Source organism: Manis javanica, chromosome 5 (genome assembly GCF_040802235.1).
Source record: "Manis javanica isolate MJ-LG chromosome 5, MJ_LKY, whole genome shotgun sequence".
Lineage (NCBI taxonomy): Eukaryota > Metazoa > Chordata > Mammalia > Pholidota > Manidae > Manis > Manis javanica.
This window is the reverse complement of record NC_133160.1, coordinates 68945114-68969351: the sequence shown is the minus strand read 5'-3', so window position 1 is coordinate 68969351 and position 24238 is coordinate 68945114. Positions and strand designations below refer to the sequence as shown.

At 36.0% G+C, this 24238-nt stretch overlaps 2 long non-coding RNA genes across 3 annotated transcripts in view; one reads left to right on the top strand and one right to left on the bottom strand.

Moving 5' to 3' along the window:
- Positions 1 to 24238, top strand: part of LOC108393435 (uncharacterized) — a 395153-nt gene that overhangs the window by 242361 nt on the left and 128554 nt on the right. For both annotated transcript variants that reach the window (XR_012131585.1, XR_012131584.1), the window contains exon 8: positions 21450 to 21504. This is a non-coding gene — a long non-coding RNA (uncharacterized lncRNA). The remainder of the gene's footprint in view (positions 1 to 21449; positions 21505 to 24238) is intronic.
- Positions 13403 to 24081, bottom strand: LOC108403968 (uncharacterized). The gene is made up of 3 exons (XR_001854838.3): positions 23366 to 24081; positions 23000 to 23140; positions 13403 to 18813 (listed from the first exon to the last, which is right to left on the bottom strand). It is a non-coding gene; the product is annotated as an uncharacterized lncRNA (long non-coding RNA).

Below are 24238 nucleotides of genomic sequence, written 5' to 3'. Positions count from 1 at the left end.
CTTAACTTTGGTTAGCCTTTACCAAAGGAATGGAAATGGGCAGGTATCTGGGGAAGTCCTGTGTGTGTGCGCGTGTGTGTCTTTATAATGCAAAGTATTCCCTCTCCTTCCCTTACCCTTGCAAATATGGCCTGTTTGTGTTGACTTTTTCATTGGTCCCCTTCTCCTTTACTTCTTGGAACCAAACCAGGCACAGGGAAATCCTGAGACTAGACAGAACACACACTTCCAACTCTTGAGAACAATGGGTTTTAGGTTTTGCACTGCAGAGTGTGCTCCTCATCTCTGAGGTGGCTACTTTTCTGGCACTTTCTGTAACCCTAGAGTCCTCTCAGTACTTCCCCCTCACCTCTTCGTGTTCCTTCCCCAGGGAGTCCTCCACATATTTTGTGATTTGCGCTTTAGCTAAAGTGGATTTTGCATTTTGTATTTCATTCTCTAAAAGTCAATTTGTGTCTTTATTTAATTCATCTAGTACTCACTGAGCATTCTGTCTGTGCTAGGTACTAGACAGTTGGAGGGAGGACCAAAACACAAACTTTGTTTTTGAGGATTTTTAAATTTAATATAGTGTGGCATAAAAAATAAATAACAATGATCACCCCCTCCAAAAAACAAAACCCACCTTGAAAGGCAGAATGTGTTAAATGTCAAAGCAGAGATTCAAAGTGGTAGTTTAGAACAAAACTGGGGATCAGGAAAGGGTAGCAGTTAATAACAGCACTTCAAGGCTAGGAGCACGGTACTCAGTGTATCGAAGGCACTCAATAAATAGTTGATGGATCTAGAAGAAGATTCACTTTCAGCTGAGAGAACAGATCTATAATAAACTTGCCCTTAGTGCAATTTTAGGAGGAAACTATACATGCAGTTCTAAGATACTCTGACTCATTCTTTAGCTAGATTTCTTTCTGAATCAGTTCATCTGTCTCACAGTTTATAGTCTTTTCATTAATTCTGCTGTCAACTTTTTGGGGAATAGATTGGTGTAACTGGTTTCTTGTTATCTTTCAAAATAGATGTAGAATGGGAAGGTTTATGGGAAATTCATCTAGTAGGTTTCCTTGATCCTGTGTGAAACAAAATTCCCCTATCAAAAAACTAAATGGTATTTTTGGGTTGGCATCCGAGGTCCTTAAGTAATGTAGCCCTATACAAAATTGCCAGACTTATTTCCCATGGTGCTCTGATTTTCCACACATGCTTTTGACCTGTCCTTTGTTTTATGTAGAATGCTCTCCCCTCTATATCCATCTGTCAACATTAGACCCATTCTCCAAAGTCTGTTCTTCAAAAAATTGAGAATGCAAGATTTAGTTTGAAGTGTTAATTCTCTATGGATAGAGGCATAATATTCAGTGATTAATTTTTGTAATCAGTGTCATTTAGCCTTTCATTCTTTCATTTTCTTGATTCACTATCATTGAAAATATTATTTGATTTATATTACTATAATAAGCTTCAATACACCTTTCTTTTGTTTGTTCTTCTCCCCACTTACCCCTCCACTACCCTCTTCTCTATGCCCTTTCTCTTCTTTTTGCTGTGTTTAGTCAATTATCAATCAGTCAATTATTCATGGGGGCACATACTAGATGCAACATAGCAATGATTTTTTTAATGAGGTGCCTGGTTTTTTACTGTTCTAGGCACAATGCTTTATTTATCATACCATATGGTCTTGGACATGTTTGCAGTCCTTTCTTTTGTTAAAAATAATTTGTTTATAGATATCATAAAATCAAACATAACTCTTGGCTCACATAATAGTAATCACCACCAATACCACCATAATAACAGTAACCTTTGGCTTGAATAGACCTATCAATCTTATAATCTATTATGCTTGTTTTCTGATCTTCACTATTGTGGTTTTTGTGCATTCATAAAAAAGCAGAGAATAAAAACTTAGCAGTTGACATGCTGTAAAAATTAAGAGAACATGATTTAGGATTAAAGGAGGTAATGATTTAATTTTGGAGTTGCGGAGCTGAGCTCTGGTGGTCTGGGAAGCTCTGGGGAAAATCCAGATATTGGAGTGACAGATTTGGGTTGGAATATTTTGTGAATGCAACAGCAGATGCACTGATGGGAGGCCTTTCCAGTCAAGATGTTGCCTCAGATGACCTCAGACATTATAGTTCTCCCAAGGCTCTAGATTTGATGAGAAGTTTTCTGTTTAGCCAAAACTTGAAAACTATTTCCCTTCACACATTATTTAAAGAGTTATTTAAAATGACATGGTTTGCAAAAACTATTAACAGGACATAAATATATGGTCTTTATGCCAGTAAAGTCTGTTTATAGTCTTTAGACAGCTTAAATTAAGGTAAATATCTTTTATGGTAATGGTCCTGGGACTATAAATATGGCTTATGTGTCTCTATATCCTTTGCTTCCTGGTGGACTTGAAATAGCAGTAACTGGGCCTTTCTGAGACTCTGAGACTTCTGTGTCTTCTACCCAATTATTAAAAGTATACACCTTGGAAAATTTGCAAGGATTCACTAAGGTATTGTTAGAGTTAATACATTTAAAAAGTTTGAAATTTTGTACTTGTTGTCTTTGAGCTATTGAATCCTTGAGAGTGAGGCACTGTTGATTACTTTGGCCACTGTACATTTTTTGTAATTTTTTTACTTGCAAGCACTGCTAATAAATAATATACAGCATATTCACAACCTGTGTTAGTTGGCCCAGTTCAGAAGTAATCTACAGGAACTCTGTCATATGGTAAATACATTCAAATACCAGGAGAATATCTTCATAACTCTGTAATCTTTAAAAGTATGTAATAAATCAAATTACCTGTAAAGATTTTTACATCTCATCTTATATCACTTAAATCCCAGTTCCAGGAGGAGTTTTAACAAATGAGAATTCCAAAAGTTATAAAATTACATAGAAATTTTGATAATTTGAATAATGGGAGCTGCACATTGACAATGACCATCCATACTTTGTACCAAGATCTTAATTTGACGTGATGGTATGTTTTAGTTTTGTTTGGATCTACTGTCAAACCTTAAAAACATTAGTAAATGGTACTCACACTTTTAAATCATAAAAAGAAACTAGATTTGTTTGCAGTTTTTTTAATCTGTTGTTAATAAACTTGAAAGAACACAGCCCTGTCTAATAAACACATCAAACTAATGGGTACCAGTGCAGTTCAGAAGAGTGCTTGTTGTTTGGTGTTTAGATTTCAGTCAGAATTAATCAACAATGGACAGGGCCTGCTGTATTTATTAGCAACTCAAATCCCTGTGATTTAATGCCAGGTCCCTTTGACTCATTCCAGTGAATGCTGGCAAGGTTACAGCACTGATACATACTTACATCCTCGGGTCTTAAAAAGAAAGGGAAAAATAGAGCCTAAAACCAGACCACAGGATTGGCAAGAATTTCATGAGAGCCATTTTGAATTTAGCCCTGTGCAGTGAGCCTGTGAATAGGAAGCAATTGATTCAGGAACAGTGGAGCCTTTTTCTGCCTGAAGAAACCTTCAGCCGTTTAGATGGTTCCCTGGCCTAATCCAGGCTGCCTTTGTCTTTTATTTTATATATTAGACTACTTCTCACACTCTATATTGCTTTTATTTTCTCTCTTTGAGCCTCCAGATTTCAGGGACAAGGAGAGGTTGCAGGGGGTTTAATGAGGGTGCTGCAGTGTACACACTCTCTCCCACAGATTTATGAGTCACTAGTACATTGCTGCGTGTCTCAGTCTGCACTAGGGTGTTCTTTGAACAAAAGTGTCAACTTTTGAATGAAGCCTCTGGAAACAGATGTAGAGATTAACCTTGAGAATGCATTTTTCTGAGGCTCCAAAAACGTGCCTTACTTGTGCAATAGCCCTGGTTCTAGACATTTATTTTTTCAAAATGATCTCATTACTCAATTACAAAGACTTACATTCTTTACCATTCATGTTCAGAAAATTCCATGGCCCTTAGCCATTCCTGCTGCTTCCCATGTCTGGGGGCTGCCTTTCGAGAGCAAATTATTTGTGGAAAAACATTATTTATCTGGAAACTCTTCAGTGAAAACTTGATGGAATCATTGTTACTCTGGGGACCATCTTTCCCCCTTAGAAGATAAGACTTGCTAGCATTCCCCTCCAACAACTTCCTGTGGGAAGATAGCCGGCTTTTGGCCTGATAAGTAGTTTCACATTGAATGAGTGGTTGCTGTCCCATGGGTCCTTTCTCGTCCTTCCCAGAAACAAACTTTTCTCTTTCTCTTGCTCTAGGTCATATTGTCTTTTTTCTCTCATTTGGAAAATATGAAAAATTTGAAAAAATTCTGAAGAACTAATGTAGGCCATAATGGACATTTCTTCAAGTATCTCTACGTTAATAGTAGAATATATCTCAAACTGCTCTCAAACAAATCCTTACTTTAAGAAACACTGAGCATGTTAATCCCATACCTCTGTTTCTCCTCTGGTGCTTTTCTGACCAATGACATGTTGCCTTTTGGCAAATAGAAGACTTTGTGGTATGATGTGGCCTATCTTTTTTTTTTAATTGTGAATATTCAACACAGAGAATGAATACCACAGAATCCACCACTTTGGAATGACTTGATTGTGAATCAATGTCCTTGTTTTCCCTCCTTAAAAATGGTCTCTTCCATTCATATGGGAAACACATGCAGATAGTTACTTCTTTCTTATCTTTAAACAATGTGTATTAATGCATTTCAGCTGGGGATTAAAAATCGTATTCTTCAAGCATTGGTGTGTGATTGGCAAATGTCCTGACATACAGATATTTTTTTCACTGTTGTAATCATTCTCTATATACTCAGCACTTCCTTTTGTGAGGGGCATTTATTTTGGTGCTGCCATAGTTAATTTTCTTATCGTGTTGCTTATGGATTATGTATCTTAAGGGCATTGCTTGTAAAGAGGAACTTGGATCAAATGAAAAATGTTTAAATTTAAGACCAAAGGCAGATTTTTGACGGAAGATGGCAGAGGAAATGTTTGTATCCCAATTTATTCCTTGAAATAATAAAAGACAACAATGGTGAAAAATGAATAAGAAAGGCTATCTTCAATAAAAGTAGGCATGCTCAAATAGGCAAACCATGATAACAAAGTAGAGATACCAAAAACAGTGAAATTAGGACCAAATTGAGATAGCCTCAGTCTTTTGGCACATACATCTCTGATTTCTGGCAGTAAGCAGAGCGCTTCACAAGTTGGGGGCCCAGTCTTAGGAGGCCCAGCTGAGGATCTCTTTCTGGAAGGACAGTCTGAGGGTTTGGTTTGGCCACAGGAAGATGACTGAATTCAAGTTTACATGGCTGACAAGGAGCAGGGTCAAGGTGTCAACACAGGATTACTTAGACACTGTTTTATGACAAGCAGGCTGACCACTAGGAAGAGGAAGGATGTTAGAGGACAGAGTTCGTAGGGAAGCACAGGCAGCTGAAGGCCTCTGTGGCGTGCTGGAGCCAGCGTACGTTTGCTCTGTAGAGCCAATTAGTAAATTTTGAAATTTTGCAAGTTGATTATTAAACACAGTCATCATTAAAAGTTAAATTAACAATAAATTATATTAAAAACAAAGGCAGTAAGTACTCAAAATTCATCACCCCTTAGTTACCATATTTTACTATTATCTATGTTCTTGAGGTATTTACACTGAATGCATGTGATTGTTGAAAACTATAATATAAAAGTGCCCTACCACGCATTTCTTTCCAACCCTGCAGTCAGAGATAGCATGCTGCTCACAGCATGAGGTCAGCATTGGTATCAGTCATCATGGGAGTATTATACCATGAAACACAGCAAGTGCTACATATTGGCACTTGGTTCATTGTTTTGTTTGTTGTTTACACTAACAATGATGGAGAACATGTTAATAACAGATTAAATTGACAGTGTATGTCTATAGCACAAAAAACTGAGGAATTATCTTTCTAGTATTTGAATCTACTGTTTGGTTCATCAAGTAAGTCACTCAGGTCATTGATGAAAGAGCAAATTTCCCAGATACATATTTTTGCGGTTTCACTTTCATCTTACTTACTAACATAAATGAAAATATCATCCAGCATTTGTGATGGAACCATACTGGTTTGTCAGTCACAACCATAGGCTGAGTACAAGTTTGGAAAAACTTAATAAAAGCATTCTGGGAGGATCAACTGACTGTATGGACTTTATAATATGTTTAATTACTATTTGTATACCATACATTCTTTATATTAGTAACATTTACAACCAGCTTGTGGTATGTGTATATAAAATGCATATAAAAATGTATACATGAATTTTAGGATAAACAGTAAAATGATTATCGACACCCACAGATGCTTCACAGTGCCCTAGCAAATCCTCTTCACTCTGTGTTGGAGCATGAGGACAGGAAAAATGGAGGTCTAGCAACTTGAAGCATGTAACTGGAGACACCCACAGGTCTCAAAATTAGTGAGAAAGTACTTTGAGAAAATGCATTTGAATTCAAAATACTTGCAGTCCCAATTTTCCTCCCTGGCTCCTCCCACACAATCTTAGCTGGTCCTGAAAAAACTATCCCCATTCAAAGATATCATTTTCTGAAAAAGAATGAGCATGGGATCTGTATGCAGATATTGAAGACAAAAGAGAGAAGAGTAGTATCTAATCCATGTAAAGTTGCACATAGTGATCAAGTTATTATTATATCATGTTTTGTTATTATGAGGTAGGTGATTAATTCACATCAGAATAAGGATTATGTTCACAAATAGAAAAAACTTTCAAACATGCAACTATCCTTATTATCAAACAGGTTCAGGACAGTATTACTTTTATGAAATAAGAGGCCATAGAAGGAAAGCAATGAATCAAAGAAGAGAAAGTTAAAGAGGAAGGAAACTGTTCCCAGAGAACCTGAGAATTTGGATCAAGCCAAACCATTTGATTATGAAGGACACAGGCAGATCATCTCAGGCATGAAAGAATGCAAGGAATAGAATACCCATGCATCTTCCATTAAAATGTACGTGATGATGAAATCTAAACTATATATATGTATAAACTATAAAAATAAAAAACTATTAAACATATAAATATATATGCAAATTTCTTGATTTGAAATCAGAGAATCTCATTTCTAATGCTCTTGGAATATCAAAAATAAACCAACAACCATATATATGAACACAAAGAAAGCATTGATAAATTCTATAAACTAGAAAAAGTGTATAATATAGATCACAGTACACTGAAACTAAAAATGTATTACAAAACTGGGATAACAAAGTCCCAGCCATCTAGAATTAAAAGCAACAATAACAAAACAACTCTCAAACAATTTCTAGGCCACAGCGAAAATCAGAACTGAAGTCACAGAGTACATCGAAAATACCAGTAATAAAGTACTACATGTTGAGAACTTTGTTATAAAGCTGAAACCAGGCTGAAGAGAAAATTCATGGCTTTGAGCACAAATGAAATAATCTTGTAACAGAATAAGTTAGGAAAAAGATCAGCAAAACTATCTTTAAAGTAAAGGTTTAATAAATATAATAGCAAAAGTTAATAAAATACAGAAAACCAGTAGAACTAGTATGTAAACGAATCTCCCAGTAGCACAGATAAATCATTAGCTAATCTAACTAAAAAGAAAAAGAAGATGCCACCAACACACAAAACTAGAAACCAAAGGAAAAATAACCAGATACAGAGGAAAGTATAAGAAATTTTGTTTTCGCAAATATATTTGGAAACCTGGGTATATGGATGATTTTCTAGGAAAGTACATGTGACCAAAATTGATGTTAGATGAGAGGGAAACTCAGAACAATTACAGAGAAGAAAATGAAAAAAAAATGCTGTCCCTTTAGAAAAGAGCAAGGCTTATAATTGTGAATCCTTCAAACCTTGAGAAAAGATGTCAAAGCTCCATGTACATTGCTCTGGAATGGAGAAGAGAATGGCTTCTATTTTATTTTTACAGAACTACCACAACATTGAAACTCATTCCTAAGAAAAGAAATTTCACATTTAGCTTTCTGAACTGGACAGAACCCAAAGCAGAGTTAGCCAACAGTAGAATACCATATAGCCATTAAAAAGGAGAATGTATATCTATCTTTATATCAATATAGAAAGATCTTCAAATATATTATTAAATAAAAAAGGAAGTTCAGAACAATGTATAAAGTATGTGTTCATTTGAGAAAAAATATACATAGATTTATGAATGGAACATTTGATGAAACTGTTAATGGTGGTAAGTGACATTAGGACTGTGAGAAAAACTGTTGGTTTTCATTGTAATGTAACCCCCATTATATATGTATTTACTTTCTTTACTATACTTGTATTATTTTCATGAAATCATTCATCTGATCCTTAGCAACAAAAGAGAATTTGCATAGTAGTAAATTGGCCGTCTACTTCTTAGATTATACAACTGGTGTAGAATTGCAGACATGACATCTATTTTACAAATGTGTTTTCACAAGACTGCATATCTAATAAGATTTTTTTCTTTCATTCTTTATTAATTAGAATTTCCAAGTGGAATCACTGCTGAGTATTCCACAGAAAACTTGACCTTTCAGCCAGGTCATGAGGTTTGAAGTACCCTGACCAGTTTTATCAGAAATATCCATTCTTTAAAGTGATAATAGTAGTTTCATTTTCATCATATATTTCCAGTTCTCTTTTTAGCTAGAGAGAGTAACTATTACAATGTAGAACAGAATGGCATCAGGACGTCTCGTGTTTTTTTCTCCCTTAATAAATTAGGATTATTGACTTTCAAGTAACACTGACAAAGTTTCTGAACATCGTAGTTATCTGGCACCTGTAGAGTTCATGGTGATTTTTAGGCTGGTGCTTTTGACTGTTCAACTAGATGGGCACTATGTGAAATGCATCTGGGAAATTTTATAGAGAGGGCCTAGTACTCCTGAGGATGCCATGGAAGCAGATTCCGTGAGCTAATAATGGGATCTTTAAGGAGATGATTTTTCTTTTCTTGAGGAAAGAGTGTTTTGAACAGTATGAGAATTTCAGTGCCTGCAGTATTGCAGGTATTATACTATGAATTGTTGCCTTAAATGGTGTACAAACAAGAATTCTAATTTACAGAATTTACACTTCAGAAAAGACCAAGAAGTTAATAAAAATGTCTGAGGTTTAGGACAAAGTTTCATTATTAGTTAAGGATTTTAGAGACATGTGTTGTCAAAGTGCTCTTAGATTTGTATATATGATAAAATTTGTCCTATATCTATGTTTATTTACCTGACACCAACTCTAGAACTCAGATATATATTATTTTGGGGGGGGGTGACTGATCATTGGAGCATTTACAAAACTGGTAGGAGAAATGAAGGAATCTTTTCAGTTCAGTCTGGGGATGCTTCCCAGGTCCAGGACTTTTCAGCATTCTTGAACCTAGACTAATGAGGTGCTAATGGGGTGTTAGTACTGGCTACTAGACAGAGGCATCCAAGAGACAGGAGCATAAACACTCTTTGAAGTGTGTGCCTAATCCTTTGAAGTGTGCTTTTAATGGGAAGATAAGCACTTTTCCTGTGTTAGAGATCCTTGGTTTGATGTCTTACTACACCCTAAAGAACAGATTCTAGGTCAACAGAGTTGCTCCTTTCAGGTAGTACTTAGGGAAGAAACTGCATTAGAGGGGTGGTCGTCCCAGGGCTTGGCCATCTCATGTTTGATCTGGCTAATAGTGCCTCTTTGGGGAAACCTCTAAATCATAATTAACCAGTATAGGTCGTTTTTCTTATACCTCACCCCTGAGAGATAAAAAAGCAATATAAAAACAAGATAAGCCCAAATGTCACTCTAAACTTTTCTCTTTGACATCTGTTCACTTTCTTTTCCTCTTCAATAACATAATTAAATAAGGTCAGAACTGCCTCTTATTTGTTTTTTTTATTTTCATTTACCAGCACAGCTGTTTGTAAATCTTGAGTACTCAATCTGTCTAATTAATATGTATGAATGAATTGGTTTATTATGTGGACTAAAACTCTGAAGAAGATGTTATACTACATGATTCTTAAAACAAAAAAGGTTCTCAACTTAGCAGAAAGCCGTATGTAGGACAATACAATTCTTTCTAATATTTATGTGCTTAGATCTTGTACATATTTTTGTTAGGTTTATACTTATGTATTTTATTTTGGGGGGATTAAATGGTATTATGTTCTCAATTTCAAATTCCACTTTTCATTGCTAGTATATAAGAAAATAATTGACTTTAGTATATTAACCTTATATCCTGAAACCTTGCTATAATTGCTTATCAGTTCCAGGCATTTTTTTTGTGAATTCTTTCAGACTGACTGCATAAGCAATCTTGTCATCTGGGAACAAAGACAGTTCACTTCTTCCTTCCTAATCAGTACACTTTTTATTTCCTCTTCTTGTCTTTTTGTGTTAGCTAGGACTTCCAGTATGATAATGAAAAAGAGTGGCAAGAGGGGATATTCTTGCCTTGTTCCTGATCATAGGGGAAAGGCTTCTAGTTTCTCATCATTAAATGTAGGGTTTTTTTATTTTTATTTTTGCTGCTCTTATATCAAGCTGAAGACGTTCCCCTCTGTTCATAGTTTATTGAGAATTTTTGTCGTGATTGGGTGTTGGATTTTGGCAAGTGCTTTATGTGCAACTATTGATATGATGATGTGATATTTCTTTTTTATTCTGTTGGTGTGGATTACATTAATTGATTTTTGAATACAGAACCAGTCTTGCTTACCTGAAATAAATCCCACTGGTCATAATATATAATTCTTTTTATACATTGTTGGAATTCAACTTGATAAATTTTGTTGAAGATTTTTGCATCTATGTTTACGAGAGATACTGGTCTGTAGTTTTCTTGTTATGTCCTTATGGTAGTACTGCTCTCATAGAAAGAGTTATAAAGTATTCCCTTAGCTTGTATTTTCTGGAAGAGATTTAGAGAATTGGTATAATTTCTTCCTTAACCGCAGAATTCTCCAATGAACCCATTCTGGGCCTGGTACTTTCTTTTTTGGAAGGTTATTACTTATTGATTACATTTTTAAAATAGATGTAGACCTGTTTAGATTATCTATTTCTTCTTATGTGAGTTTTGCCAAATGGCTCTGTGTTATCTAGGTTATCAAATTTGTGGGTATAGAGTTGTTCATAGTATTCCTTTATGATCCTTTTAATATCCATGGGATCTGTAGTGATTTCTCCTCTTTCATTTCTGATACTGTAATTTTTGTTTTCTCTCTTTTTTCTTAGTTATCCTGACTAGAAGCTTATTGATTTTACTGATCTTTTCAGAGAAATGGCTTTGTTTTACTGATTTTCTCTACTGATTTCCTATTTTCAGTTTCATTGATTTCTGCTCTAAATTTTATTGTTCCATTTTTTTCTGTTTCCTTTGGATTTGCTTTTGTTTTTCTAGTTTACTAAGGTGGAAGCTTAGTTTATTAATTTTAGATCTTCCATCGTTTCTTCTATTTCCCTCAAAGCACTGTTTTCAGTGAATCCCACAAATTCTGATAGGTTGTATTTTCATTTTCATTTAGTCCAATATGCTTTTTAATTTTTTATGAGATTTCTTCTTTGACTCATCATGCGTTGTTTAGAAGTGCGTTGTTTAATCTCCAAGTATTTTGGGTTTTTCTAGCTACCTTTTTGTTAAATGTTTATTTTTAGTCCAGTTGAAGATGTAATCAAATCTGGATTCTTTTCTCCACTTGCCACATGAACCTTTGTGTGGGGAGCAGGGTATTGTCATAAATTTTTCCAGGTATCTTCTGTATGACTCAAATGAATGACCCATGTGTACTTCAATAGTTAAACTTCAATCAACTTTCTTTTACCTCAAACAGTTCTACCTCCATTAAGCTCAATATACATTACTGGCAAATCAGCACCCAGCCCCTCTCCAACTTAGAAACCTGGAGATCCTCCCAGATTCTTCTTAATCTCTCAGCCTCACATATGCAGTTGGTAATCAAGAAATCAGTTATACATTTGAGGAATTTCTCCATCCCTTTCTCTCATTTCCAATTTTCACCAAGTTTAAATTTTCTTGATCTCTTACTTGAACTACTGGAGTAAACTCCTAATTTATCTTCCTGCTTTTAGCTTTAGCTTTACAGAACATGTTTAACTCTTATAATTTGACCCTTTAAGCCCTGTTTTTTGCCTTCATTCCTATAAATTTAGTTACTTTTCCAGGAAAAGGGCAGACATACTTCTAGATGCTCTTCAGAGGTCACCTTCCTGTGAGGTTTCACTGGAATATTTCTTCCTTCCCCTCCTCCATTTAAATGTCTCCTCCTTTGTTTGTCCACTGTTCTTTTCCTTACTTTTTTAATGCCTTTCCCATTTTGTGTCAGGTAATTGTTTACAAGTAGGCTCTCCCACTGTGGGCTCCTTAAAGGGAAGGACTGGATTTTTAAAAATTTATCTTTATTTCTCTTAGCCCAGAGCCTTGCATGTAGTGGGTGCTCTGCAAATGTTTGTGGAATGAAGGTTGAATGTGACAAAGCTGTGTAAGAATATGGTGAAAGCTTCATTGTGACTTCATTAAACCTGAGCTGTTCAGACCACCAAAGGGGCTTTGTCTGAAGGGAGAGTGGCACCAATTAGTATACATTGTGAAATTAGAATAGAAATGTTAAAAGTTCTAGTCCCATTCAGGTCCCTGAGGACATATACTTGATGCCTTTCAATGAATGTGTTTTAAAACTTGACTTGTATGAATCTTTATTCTGTTTCCCAGGGATTCCCCTCAGAGTTATAAACACTTAGATGTTGTTAGGCAGATCCTTATTCCAAAAAATAATGCCAATATGTATTCTAGCTGTTTGAAATTGTGGTCTTTCTTTACTTTGTCTCTGTATTTTTTTTGTGCTTCTTGATCTTTCAGTTAACTGAATCCTAAAATATCAATGAAATCTTTCCTTGCCAATGTCAACAATTCCTACTCTCCTCTGGATCCTCCCATTCCCTTTGCCTTTTGTTTTCCACCTGTTTCAGGATTTCAGTAGTTTTGTGTTAGATCTATGGAGACTTGCATTGACCTCCTCTATCCTATGGGTTCCCAGAGGACCATCATGGCATCATTTTACAAGTTTTCTCCCGTGTGGCCTAGTAAAGTGTCTTACATAATATAGATGCTCAGTATTACGTGAGTCTATAATTTAATAATGACAATGGCTAATGAAGGCTGTATAGATGGACCTATAATGACTTCAAAGCAATTCAGAGTGCTTTGAGTTAAAATTTGAGTAGGTGATATTGTTTAGACATTATATCATCTGAATACCCAATTTCCTATAGCAACTAATGTGGGGTTAAAAGAATATTCTGTGCTGTGCGGTTCAGTTAGGGGGAAGCCACAGCTTTTAAAGAGAAAGGAACCAGTATTTGGAGGGGGCAGCGGAGCAAGGTAGGGAATCCTCAAAGGCAGCTGTTCATTTCTACTCCTGAAAAGATTGGGGGAAGGGAGGGAAGGGAGTGCTACTTTTATAAATAACAACTTGCCGACCACTCATAGAGCCCGCCACAGTGTTTGTGTGGGGAGAATAATTTCTGATAAAAATAGGGGAGAACTTTTTTTTTCTTTTTTTTTCAGTTCAAGCACTTTAAAAGCAACTGTGGGAAGTTTTAATCATAGTGTGGTTCTTTCTTTTCTGAAAGAAGAAAAAGACATTTCAATTTTAAATTCAGGAGGTTGAAAGGATTGTGTCATTTCAGCCAGAATGGAGCATGCCAACAAGTGGACATGTTTTCATTGTGGAAAGTATGACCTGAAATTGTAACATATTAAATTAAAAAAAGCAAATAATTTCTGTTGTGGGTTTTCTTCCATCACAGGAACACTTAGAACTTGGCTTCATTTGGAAGTGAAAAGTAGAAATATCAGGCAGCATATTCACCACTGCCTTCGAAATAGAAATCTTATTATGTAGGTTGTTTCTTAGAATGGTTAAGATATACTGAGAAAAAAGACAAATATTGTCCCTTAGGAGATAAACTTTTCTTAGACGTATTGTGAAAGATTTCCCTGCTAGTTTATTTAAATATGTATGCTTTGATCCTGGGAGTTAGTAGATAAAAAGAGGTGCTGACTGCATTGTAACATTCTTGATATTCAGTTCACTGCCTTATTTATCACTAAAACATCCTCTACAGTTCATTGTGCCTATTAGAAATTTGACAAAGATTTGCTGAATAAATTTTAAGATGTTTGGATTAAAAGTGTGCATTAGTCATTTAATGATAACATCAGTTGTCATTATTTCACTAAAAGGATTACTATAGACATTAGTAGTGGAAAAATAATGACTGGTCTTTCAAGCCAATATTAGCCATGATTTAATCAAACTATATTTGTGTAATATAACAATATTCAGGACAGTATATTTTTACAGAGAAATCATGTCTAATGCCAGAATAAGTGCCCCAAAATGAATAAAAATTCACCATGAAGCTGTAGAGCTTATTAGCTCTGAATAAAATATGTTGAATAAATAAACTTATGGTCAGAGTAATTGGTTGTTCTCTTCATTTAGCTAATTAAAAGATACTGCTAATAAGATATTTGTTTGCTGACAAGAGGTCCTTTCCAAAGTGATTTTTCCACTTGCTCTGTCATAACTATAGGCAAATTCCTTTCTTTTGTAGTTCAGTTCATTCATTTTTTTGGATAGGAGGATATGTGTATATATATGTAAAGTAAGGTACATTGTTTATGGCTTCTTTCTAGATGTTCAAAATTGTTTTTCCCTATGAAATTTTCATTTATAAACCAAGATGCTTTGTTATTAGTAACAGGCTATTTATGCCTCATAACTAATGGTACTACACTTGGAGCATGGTGGAAAACAGCACTAATGTCACTATTTTTTAACAGACATTCTGAAGAGTGTTACAACTAGTTTTTCTTTTTTTCTTTTTTCATGACATTTGTGAGGGAAGCTTTCCTTGGATTCTTTTTTGGGGGTTGGATTGTTTCCTTTTATGCATGGTTTCAACCTGGAATTGTTCTCTTTAGTAGAGCAAACTCTTCCCACTCGGGGCCTAGATTCTGGCTCCCTGGATTCCAGTTCCAATTCTGCCATTTATTACCTGCATGGGTTCAGTGTAGCAACTCTGCTGCTCAGCCTCTCTAGGCCTCAGTTTTCTCACTTAAAAGTTGGCAAAATAATAAGAGGACTATTTGGGGATAGATGAGATGTGATTAAGGCCCTTACCATGCTACCCAGAGCAGCACATACGGAACCTTCACTGAACATTGCTGACGATCACAACTGGGGTTTGTGTTTCTTCTCTTTTGTTAAGCCTGCCTTCTTATGTTTTCCTTTTTCTCAGCTCAGCTCCCTCACTCAGCTTTTCCAAATACGTTTGGTTTTCCTCTCCTGGTTAATTTAGTTTCTATACGTGGTTATAGAGTATAGCTTTTAAAACAGTGGGACTAGTTGCTGTGCGAGGTTTTAGAATAGGTCTCCCTGTAACTGCACCTCTTACAATATGTGTGTAAATCACTTATGTAAGCATCAAAACACTATTTTGCATGTGAAACCAACCTAGGTGTGCTCTCTCACAGTGATGCATGTGTCATCCTTTGTGATCCTGGACTTACACCATCTCATTCTTTACAGATTTTTCTGTATCCCTCTATACGTGCCTGCTCCTTTATTCCTGCTTAGTCTTTTTTTCTCTGGTTTCTAGCTATCGATATATTTTCCCCTTGACTTGTATTAGAATGAACATTTCTTTTAATATTGCTTGTTTGTGATTCTCATTAGCCTTCTATTCTGTGTCCTGAATACCCTATGTTCCATTCAGTGAGGTTGCAAAGAGAGCAGAGGTAACATTAATTCAGAGATGGCAACCAGAAGGGAAAGAAAAATCTGGTGCCTCTCCTCTCCACCCTGACTGGAACACCCCACTGCTTTCTGAGGTGCTCACTTATGACTGTCCTGAGTGCTGGTGACAAGGGAGGGACAGTGAAGGGACTGGAAGGGTTTTGTTTTCCAGGGGCTTCCCAGTACCCACTGAACACCATCCAAGCCCCTCAACATGGTAGACGTGTTTTCTTAGACCTGGGCCCTTGTAGTCTCTCTGGCCTTAAATTTTTAAGTTTGTGCCCTGGTATATTTTAAACATGTACCCCAGTAATACTAAATGGCCTGCAGTTGCTGGCACTTCTCACCCTGCTTTGAACCTATGTGTCTTTGCTCATACTCTTTCCTAACTTAGAAGTTCCCTCTGCCCATCTTCACCTCGCTGCCTGCACATCTCCAGCCCATCTTTCAAAGTTCAGCCCAAGTTTGTGTCCTCAGAGAAGCTTTCCAGGACACCCCTTTCCTTCTTACAAGTGCCCTCCTTTTCCCTGGACGCCACTGTCGGCAGGAAATAACTGTCATTATGTCCTTTCTTAATTTGGAATGATCTGTTTATGGGTCTTTTTTTCCCACCTGGACTAAATTCTATGACAGCAGACACCAGATAATATTCATCTCTGTATCCCCACCAGGGAGCATGGCGTGTGGTGCAGTGTATGTGAGCCAGAAGTATTTGTAGAACTCTTAAACTAACCTCACTGGGATTCATGGGGATGGAGGTAGTGATGTAGAAATCTTTACTTCCTTTCAAAGGGCTTGTCTAGTAGTGGCCTCAACATTGGAATTCCTTCCTGACAACTTAACCAGCCAGATAATCCAATCGTTCTCTGATTTGTGGTCTTATTCCAGAAGTGACTATATTTTCTAATGTGAAGTTCATAGCTTTACATTATTTGTAGACATTTTCTTATGTTGTAATACAGCTTGTTTGCCAACAACATGTATTTCCCATTTAGTCATCTCTTCTACACAACACTTATTAAAATGACGGACTTTCTAAATACATGAGATAAATGCCTATGAAATGCTGAAACAAAATGGGCCATGCAGGAAATTTTCTCATAGAAGGAACCCATAGGCACATAATAGAATGCCGCTCAGAACAAAAACAAACAAGCAATTACCTGAGCTGCTTCCTGTGGGAAGCTCAGCATCCCACCACCCGTGGTGATGACTCTTGTGATTTTTTTTTTTTCACAGGGTTTGCATCATTCTAAGGAAACTCATTCATATGGTTCTCAACAAATGCACATTTCATTTTCTTGGACAGAAAACAAACAATATGTCTTTGTTCAAGTTTATTTTCCTCTTTCTACTCTGCTTTTTTTTTTAACCAAATATTAAATATGCAATTTTGAAAGGCAGAACAAAAGACTGAAGGGTGGTTGTCATAGGCTGATATGTGGGGAGAGAACTGTGGGTTCAGAAACATCCGGAATGTTTGTGATGTGGTAGTTAGCTGCCTGCCTTGTCTTCTTCTGGGCTTCAGCGTTAATCAATTACTTCTAGAATTTGAGTCAGGATATATTTAAATCACAGATGTTTATTGTTATTAGTATGGTACAAATCATATTTGGTCAATCTGTTCTTGGTTTCTCTTCCTTGCTTTTATTAATCTAAGGTTTTTAAGAATACTATAAGAAGAACCTTGAAATAAGTCATATTTCGAAATATGAGAAATATTTGAGAATAGGTCTTGCAAACTCATCAAGTGAAATAAAAGGTATATTTACTATTCTGTGTGAATTGATAATTTATTATAGCTTTAGAGTCATAAGAGTCCCAACTTTGTATTTTTCCTTTTTAATTAGATAAAATACTAGTCATTTTGTAGTTTGTATCATCTGGAATGTCAGACGAGGATTTTAGCATTTGCTTCTTCATGTCGGAGAATTATCAGTTCATTTTGGGTTTTTGTAGAAAATTATTTATTTGAATTTAAAGTCCTCGAGTTTTACTTTCTCTTGAAAACTGAAGCATTTGTTATTTTAGTAATGATAGTTTAACCTAAATAGTTTCATGAAATTTGAAGTTTAAGGAATTGCTTATTTCAAAAAGTGTATTTTAGATATATTCATTAGAGTCAAACTGTGAGGTGTCATGCACTTTCCATCATGAAATGACTTTGAGATTTTGGTAAAAAATCAAAGTTTCATTTCATAAATACTGCTTTTTCAAGTAGCAACAGAAAACTACCTTATAATGCTGAGAAGAAAACACTGTTAGGGGCTCATGATTATTAATTATTATTCTCTCCTATACAGTTTGTTTTTCATACCCTCTCCATGTTCAATGGTAGAAATAAAATGAGATCCTTTAACTATGAGGTTAGATAGCAACAAAGACTCATTTTTCTGCACACTGCTCACAGAGACTAAGAGGCAAAATTTCACTGAGAGAGTTGTGGTCTGATGGAGATGGGGTGTTCATAAATAGTAACTTTGAACTTAAAGTTGGAGATTGTCAGGTTGGCATTTCTGTCCCATTTGGTTGAGTATATGAAAGCAGTTCAACATTTTTTCGCCAGGAAGTCAGGCTGACTTGTGATGAAAGATGATGAAGACAAATCCTAAACAGGGCTTCCTGTTTGTTTAAACCTCCAACCCGGGAGAAAATCACTTCCAGTTTCCCTGTACAATCATGGTAATATATTTTCTTTTCAGATTGTTAGCAGACTGTTCAGCTTGTACTTGGCATCTCAATCATGTACTTGGAAAAGGTGAAACCCAAAAGATTCAGTGAATTCTCATTAGGAATCTGAAATCGGGTGACCTTTGAAATTAACCTCTGCTTCTTGTCCTTTTCTCTTTAGTAAGCACATTATTCATTAATTTGTATTGATTGATTATCTGCTCCATGGACAGGTTTGAAGTGGTTACCCTGATGGATATAACAAAGGGACATAAGCTTCTGTCCTCAGAGCTCACTCTGGCTAAAAGAAGAAAGAAAATCAGGTTAGAATATAGATGTAAATTAAATTAAAGATGGTAGCTATTCTGAAAGATGATTAGATTATTCCCTTCCAAGACAAGCACTTGTGCAAAATGAGATTTTAGATTTTGTGATTGATTTTTGGGACATAAGACAGTAGGAAAAAGAGGAGGAGTTGGGGAAGAGTACAGGCTATGGAGAAAAACTTGAATGTTTTTCCTAGAGTCCTGGGACTTCCAAATCATATTGGGCAGGGGATTAAAAATGAGAAGTTGATGTGACTTTGTTAAAAAAATGATTTAAAGAGTTGGATTGAAGAGTACTACCTGATGAACTGGTTTGACTGTTACTAAATTTTTTTTCTAATGTTCTTTGTATTATAAATTTTGTGGCTAGTATTAAAAATATTTTAAAGAGGAAGAATTGCAAGATTTGACATGTAGAATAATTGACTTTTAGAAAATAAAGGATGAAATTATGTTAAAATAGTAAGGTAAGTTCTATAAATAATAGAAATAATTACAATACCATTAAAGTTAATTACACTAACTAATGCTAATAGCTAACTGACATGCACTGAACATCTCTCTTCACTCTCCCTACCTTGCTAAATGTGGTACCTCCATTTCCTTATTTACCCCTGGGAACAAGCTGGTGATAAAGGTGAGATGCATATTAAAGGAAAAGAAATTGCGACAGAGGTTAAGCAACTTTTCCAAAATCAACATCTGTATCCATGCTTTAAACTTCTGCTCAAGTCTTTACTTCTAAAGAACATTTTGGTTTCTTTCTTGCTTTCCAAATTTTTATCCACTTTAATTTCTTTTATCCCTTTCTCATTCCCAATGTGTAATTTTCTTCCTTATTTTATTAACTCCTTTTATACTTTCTCATAAACACATCCCTGATCTGTCATGGATTTTCTTGTGTGACAGATGGTTCACTGATTACTTCTGCTGTTAGACTCAAAATCAAATGCATGGATGAAAGCATTTTTCACTTTTACAGTGTAATGTGGACATGAATATGCTGTATACATGTATTTTGTTTGATTAGAAATTTAAGTAAATATCAACTGAAGTCTGACATAATTCTTTTTCATAAAAGGAGCAGAAGGGATATGAAGGAATAAGATATTTATTTCTTAAAGCATTTGTCTGTACACACATATGCACATGGAACTGTTTTTTCCTGGGAAACAAATGATAGAGTTTCTGCCCATAAAAGGTGGGCAGCTGTTTGGTCATATTGTGAAGAAGCCCAGCAAATCCCGCCTACCACAAGTTAACAGTCTGTTAGAGCACAAGGGTTCCATGATTTTTCCATGAACTGTGTCAATCCCTGACATCTACCATGACAGAAATCCAAATTTTTAGCCAACTGAAATGTACAGATAGTCTATCAGAAAAGTCTCTTGGAACATGGCACTACCTTTAAATTTGGAGAGCTGGTGGAAAGTTGGTCACACTAAATCAGTTATTCAGACCCTTAAACTAAGATGCCCTGTAGGAAAACTATTGTCCTTTGTTATTCTCAAAAGTAACCATGATCAGGATGAAGGCCAGCCTGCCACTGGAGAGAATATGCTAAGTAACAGTTTCAGTGAGAAATTATGCTCTGCGTGACTGCATAGAAAATTCAAAGATTTATTGCCCTGATAAGACAAAAAAAATCTCAGATTGCTCTATTTATTTCCTTAGTGCTTCCAAAGCCTTGTTTTTTCAATGATTACATAACAATTTGGCATACATAAATTCTCTGACAAGGTCCAGAATCTCAAATTGTAAAAATACTTTAGCTCAGGATCCGGAATGAAACAGATTGGCAGAGCAAGTGTTTTCACATCATGTCTGACCCTTGCCAGTTAGTCATTAATGATTTTACCCAATATGGAATTTTGAGCTTAATGATTTCCCTTCAGCCATCAAGTAATTTACCATAAGTTAAAAAATGTACAAGAATGTTTTTTAATTGGACAGTAAGCAATATATATATATAATGCCATATGTTCATTAGAAATGATACACCAGAAGTTTTTTTTTTTTTTTTTTTTTTACCTATGTTCTGTTGTTCTGGGCAGTTTATGAATCAAGGGGAGAGGGTGGGGACACATGGGTGGGGTAATAGGCCATTAAGTTATTTTAATACGGCTAAACTTTTGTCTATTTTTGATGAACTGAGGTCCACATACAATTTTATTGAAAAAATGATCCTATTGCTACAATTGTTTAAAAAATTCAGTACTTGATTCCATGGAAAATGTCCACTTTATGTAATATGAAAAAATAATGTAATTATAAAACTAGAAGATGAAATCAATTCTGTAAAAAAGAAGAGAATCAAAGGAAAGCAAAGAAAAACTGAAAAAACAAAATAGCTGAGTATATTTATAAGACTTTTTTTGTAAGCTAAAACCTGGAAAAAAAACCCCACAGAAAAACGTGAATAGCGTGTTTGTACAGCTCCATTTGGCCAGGTTCTTAAAGGTTACAGGAAGAGAGTGTATTATTGCTTATGATGATGAGAATTTATATTAAAAAATAAATACAGCATGTGAGCAGGAAGGGGAAATTGCCTCATTAATTACCTGGTTATCTTATCAGGGCTCTCCTTTTTTTTGGTTTTTCTGGAATGCAGAACAGGCTTCATGAACAGTGCTCTGAGTTGCCGGGGAAGCAGTCATCTGAGCTAAGTGAGTTGCAACACTCCTTGTTCATTCTGCACTTATGTGTCATAAAGTGAGTTGGCCTTGGTGTGAGTGGTGCCCCTCAGCGTGAGAGGCCACTTCTTCCAGCATAGGTCCAAAGAAGGACCATGTTTCATTCCTCCATGCTCTAAGTTAGTACAGTGGGCCCTGCTTCCAGTCTCTGGTTAGGACAGTGCCTGCTTCTACCCCCACTCCATGGGGCAAGCTCTCAAATCCAAGTAACTGACAGGGAACAAGGGAGAGAAGGTAGTGGTTGAAACCATTTTCCTCAAAGATGGTTTTGAATAACATAAGCTCTGAGTGTTCAAGGACCTTTCCTTCAGTCCATGAAGTTACACGGTGTTTATCTCCCAGGAAATAGATTGATTCTCTTTATTGTTAGTAGAAAAAAGCATCTAGAAATTTTATAATTCTGGTAAAGAAACAAAACCCACATAATCTATATTTTAAAAACAAATAATGCTAAAATACAGCATGGTGTATGTGATTAAAAATACTTATATTCCCTTGAACTTGAAGAAAATTAATTGTGTGGAGAATATTTTCCTAATTTGACTGCAGGTTTGAACTTTAATCCAATTATTCTCTTTCCTGAAATTTTTATATTCAAAATTTAATTTCTTTCTTGATCTTGTAAAGCTATGATATTTATGAATTCAATTTGTACAACTTCTGAATGACACGACTGGTAGCCAAATTAATATGATAAATTACAATGATTTTTTAATATCTTTTAAATTTTCCCTTGCTCTTAAAGCATGAGGCTTTAGTGTATTTAGGCTAATGGCCAGAAAGGAAAATAGACTGTATGTCACAATAATAATGATGAGCATAATTAACAAAAATAGCAATAATAAAATAATAATATATAATAATAAATGCTCCAAATTCTATGGTTTTGAAAATAAAATATAGAGGAGGAATACTGTTTCTTCCTCTACCCCTTCATATGAGTGTCATAAAGACATATATATTTCATATATGATGCTGATACAGTCTATATCTGTGCCAGTATTTCAACATGAATGACAATTGTAATCAAATCTCACCCACAAGCATTATATAGGACCACTTGCATTTTCTCAGATGTTTGCATATTAGATAACTGACATAAAATTGATAGAAAAGAGTCCTGGTAAGTAGGATTTGTGATCCATTTAACAAAATCTACATATGATAGGCCATTCACCCTGGATGGCTCTTTGATATTGCTGGGAGTGGCTGCCAGTTGAGAGTAAATGATGTATGTTTTGAATAACATTTTATGATTCTACACACATTCCCTCATTTCAGTCACGTATAAACCTGGTGAAATAGATGGGGCAGAAAGAACAAATTGTTACACAGATGAATCAAATGAGATCTAAAGAGGTTAGGTGATTTAACTAACATCAAGAGTAATTGATTACTCCTAAGAGTAATGCAGCGCCAGGATCAGGACCAGGTTATTTGACTTCAGTCCAGTGTGTACCACACCTACCTCCTTTCTGCTGAGCCGGCGGGCTCATCCTGCCACCCCAACCCCTGGCTCTCAGTAGCTGAACTGGCACCTGAAGCTGATGGCCGGCCTTGCTTTCTTCTGTTTCCAAGAATCTTGAGCTTGGTGAATTAAAAAGAACTCCTATTTGTAAAAAAAAAGAAGGTAAGAATCCATTCTTTTCTGAGTCCCTTCCTCTTTAGACAGGGAAACTGAGCTCCAGGAGCAAAAGCCAGACTGGGCTGCAAGCCAAGCACCTTTTCTGTTGCACCACATTAACTGACATCAGTGTGGCACAGAGAAAAAAAAGCTTTTTAAAAACACACCTGTTTACGGCTACATCGGTCCCAAAAGGAGGGAAGTACTTACTGACTGAGGTGATGGCTTTTTATCTAGAAAATTTCTGTATTGTATTCTTTGAATTCCCCCTTCCCTTGTCTGTGGTGGTGCTGGAAGATCTGAGCAGAAAGGCTCCGGGAAAGGGTTGCCTGAGACATGCCAGCCAATGAGAACGTTGTGTGAGCCGGAGCGGCAGAGAACTTCTAAGAAGAGGGTGTGTCGTGACGCATGTTAATTTAAAGTGTTGTCCAGCCTCCTCTGTTGAACTTTAGCTTCAGTGAAATCTATTGGAAACATATTCGAGTTGAGTGGTGTCTTGGGGGAGACAAAGAAGAGGGACAGTGGTTTCCATTGAGTCGTCTTTGTGAAATGGAAGTAACAGCTGCTGGAGGTTAGTGTAAAGCCTAAATTTCAGTGAGGACAAGAAAACTGATCACACTAAGGACATATACCACATGGATCTGTGGGGATTTTAAGAATGGCACCTTTTCCATTCAGTGTGAATCTGCCCATTTGATAAAACTCTCAATGGTCTTGATGACTTGCATTGACTTCTTGCTTAAACAAAGAAGTGGAAAGTCTTTGATTACTCTCAGGAAACCTTGAGAAGAGGCCATGGCCATGAGGGGTCCTGAAAAGGCTCTTGGATTTATGGACTTGTAAACATCAGCTGGGTCAACCCTCCTCTACTTCTTCTTCTCAACCTTTTTGCAAGCAAGGAGTCTACACCTAAATATGTTATCCAGTGTCCTCAGGGCCAGATGGCCTGTGAGTGGTCACAGGTGTAGGACTAGAATCTGACTGTGGATTCAGATTCAGAAGCCCTGCGTTCTGGTCCCTACTCCATTTCCTTATTTTCCTTATGTCCTTAAACCTCAGTTTCCTCCCTGTAAAACTGGGAAA